Source organism: Austrofundulus limnaeus, unplaced genomic scaffold (genome assembly GCF_001266775.1).
Source record: "Austrofundulus limnaeus strain Quisiro unplaced genomic scaffold, Austrofundulus_limnaeus-1.0 Scaffold421, whole genome shotgun sequence".
Classification (NCBI taxonomy): domain Eukaryota; kingdom Metazoa; phylum Chordata; class Actinopteri; order Cyprinodontiformes; family Rivulidae; genus Austrofundulus; species Austrofundulus limnaeus.
In genome coordinates this window covers 417,006-420,224 of record NW_013952823.1, presented here as the reverse complement: position 1 = coordinate 420,224, position 3,219 = coordinate 417,006, and the positions used below count along the sequence as shown (strand labels likewise).

At 49.6% G+C, this 3,219-nt stretch overlaps 1 protein-coding gene across 1 annotated transcript in view; it reads right to left on the bottom strand.

Annotated features, from left to right (window-relative positions):
• Positions 1-3,219, bottom strand: part of hspg2 (heparan sulfate proteoglycan 2) — a gene marked incomplete in the record, with an annotated part of 235,200 nt that overhangs the window by 55,148 nt on the left and 176,833 nt on the right.

The window sequence follows — 3,219 nt, the reverse complement described above, 5'->3', positions numbered from 1 at the left end:
AAAAAGAAAAAATAAGTAGGTCCTCTGGATGGGTTCTTCTTTAGTGAAACGTTTCGTCTCTCCTCCAAGAAACTTCTTCAGACTGATGAGTTTCAGGTGAACTCAAGCTTTGATCTGAGCTTGGAGTGAGACTTTGAGCCACTGACCACTGTTGCCAACTCCCTGCTGCCTCCAAGCACCCACCCACAAACACACAATTTAACCCAATACATCAACATAATCAACAAAAACATTAATGATGATGATGATGATGATGCCTTTAGTGTCATTGTACAGAGCACAATGAAATTACATTTAAGAACAATAATAATACCAGGGCCACTATGCCATAGTTTTAAAATATCAAAAACCAAATACAACATCATCATATAAAGCTAAATCCGTTCATTCATTGAAAATTACATCTTAAGAACTTTCATGTCACTACTTGAACACTAGGAAACTCATTTGGCCGCTTGTATCCACAATCTTGTTCTTTCGGTCACTACCCCACTACACGGGGCGGCTGTGGTAGAGTGGTTAGGGTAGTCGTCCCGGAACCCGAAGGTCACGTTATGATCCCCGTCCAGTTGACTCAGTCGTTGTGTCCTTGGGCAAGACACCTTACCCTCCTTGCCTACTGATGGTGGTCAGAGGGTCCGGTGGCGCCTGTGTCTGGTAGCCTCGCCTCTGTCAGTGTGCCCCAGGGCAGCTGTGGCTACAATTGTAGTTTGCCACCATCAGTGTGTGAATGAGTGTGTGCATGGGTGAATGTCTGTAGTGTGAAGCACTTTGAGTGTCCTGGATGGATAGAAATGTGCTATATAAGTACAGTCCATTTACCATTTTATCATTTACCCAAAGATCGTGACCATGAGGGTAGGAACGTAGACCGACTGGTAAACCGAGAGCTTTGCCTTCACCAAGACAGACCGGTACAGCTCCCGCATCACTGCCGATGCAGCACCAATCCGCCTGTCGATCTCCCGCTCCATTCTTCCCTCATTTGTGAACAAGATACCGAGATACTTAAACTCCTCCACTTGGGGCAGGACCTCCTCCCCGACCTGGTAAAGGCATGCCACCATTTTCCGGCTCAAGACCATGGTCTCGGATTTGGAGGCACTGATCCTCAACCCGGCCGCTTCACACTTGGCTGCGAACCGCTCCAGTGAGAGCTGGAGATCAGGATCTGATGAAGCCAACAGGACCACATCATCAGCAAAAAACAGAGATGTGATCCTAAGGTCACTAAAACGGATCCCTTCAACACCTTGGCTGTGCCTAGAAATTCTGTCCATAAAAGGTATGAACAGAATAGGTGACAAAGGGCAACCTTGGCGGAGTCTAACTTGAGTCCGACTTATTACGGCAATGTGGACCAAGCTCTGGCATCGGTCGTACAGGGACCTAACAGCCCATATCAACGGGCCTGGTACCCCATACTCCCGGAGTGGCCCCAACATGAGTCCCCAAGGAACACGGTCGAACACCTTCTCCAAGTCCACAAAACACATGTAGACTGGTTGAACACCCATGCACCCTCCAGGACCCTGCTGNATGCCATAGTTTTAAAATATCAAACAACCAAATATTACATCATCATATAAAGCTAAATTCGTTCATTCATTGAAAATTACATCTTAAGAACTTTCTTGTCACTACTTGAACAGTAAAAATCACATCCATTCATCCAACCATCCATCCAACCATCCATCCATCCATCCATCCATCCATCCATCCATCCATCCATCCATCCATCCATCCATCCATCAATCTTCTTCTGCTAATCCGGGGTCGGGTTGCGGGGACAGCAGTAAGCAGAGAGACCCAGACTTCCCTCTCCCCAGCCACTTGGGCCAGCTCCTCTGGGGGAATACCAAGGTGTTCCTAGGCCAGCTGAGGAACATAGTCCCTCCAGCGTGTCCTAGGTCTTCCTCTGGGCCTCCTCCCAGTGGGACGTGCCCAGAACACCTCACCAGGGAGGCGTCCAGGAGGCATCCTAACCAGATGCCTGAGTCACCTCAACTGGCTCCTTTCGACATGGAGGAGCAGCGGCTCTACTCTGAGCCCTTCCTGGATGGCTGAGCTTCTCCCCTTATCTCTAAGGGAGAGCCCAGACACCCTGCGGAGGAAACTCATTTTGGCCGCTTGCATCCACAATCTTGTTCTTTCGGTCACTACCCCACTACACAGGGAGGCTGTGGTAGAGTGGTTAGGGTAGTCGTCCCGGAACCTGAAGGTCACCGTTTTGATCCCCGTCCAGTTGACTCAGTTGTTGTGTTCTTGGGCAAGACACCTTACCCTCCTTGCCTACTGATGGTGGTCAGAGGGTCCGGTGGCGCCTGTGTCTGGCAGCCTTGCCTCTGTCAGTGTGCCCCAGGGCAGCTGTGGCTACAATTGCAGTTTGCCACCATCAGTGTGTGAATGAGTGTGTGCATGGGTGAATGTCTGTAGTGTGAAGCACTTTGAGTGTCCTGGATGGATAGAAAGGCACTATATAAGTACAGTCCATTTACCATTTTATCATTTACCCAAAGATCGTGACCATAGATGAGGGTAGGAACATAGACCGACTAGTAAACCGAGAGCTTCGCCTTCACCAAGACAGACCAGTACAGCTTCCGCATCACTGCCGACGCAGCACCAATCCACCTATCAATCTCCCGCTCCATTCTTCACTCATTTGTGAACAAGACACCGAGATACTTAAACTTCTCCACTTGGGGCAGGACCTCCTCCCCGACCTGGTAAAGGCATGCTACCATTTTCCGGCTCAAGACCATGGTCTCGGATTTGGAGGCACTGATCCTCATCCCGGCCGCTTCACATTTGGCTGCGAACCGCTCCAGTGAGAGCTGGAGATCAGGATCTGATGAAGCCAATAGGCCCACATCATCAGCAAAAAACAGAGATGTGATCCTAAGGTCACCAAAATGGATCCCTTCAACACCTTTGCTGTGCCTAGAAATTCTGTCCATAAAAGTTATGAACAGAGTAGGTAACAAAGGGCAAGCTTGGCAGAGTCCAACTTGAGTCCAACTTACTACCGGCAATGTGGACCAAGCTCTGGCACTGGTCGTACAGGGACCTAACAGCCCATATCAACGGGCCTGGTACCCTATCCTCCAGGAGTGCCCCCAATATGAGTCCCCAAGGAACACGGTCGAACACCTTCTCCAAGTCCACAAAACACATGTAGACTGGTTGAACACCCATGCACCCTCCAGGACCCTGCTG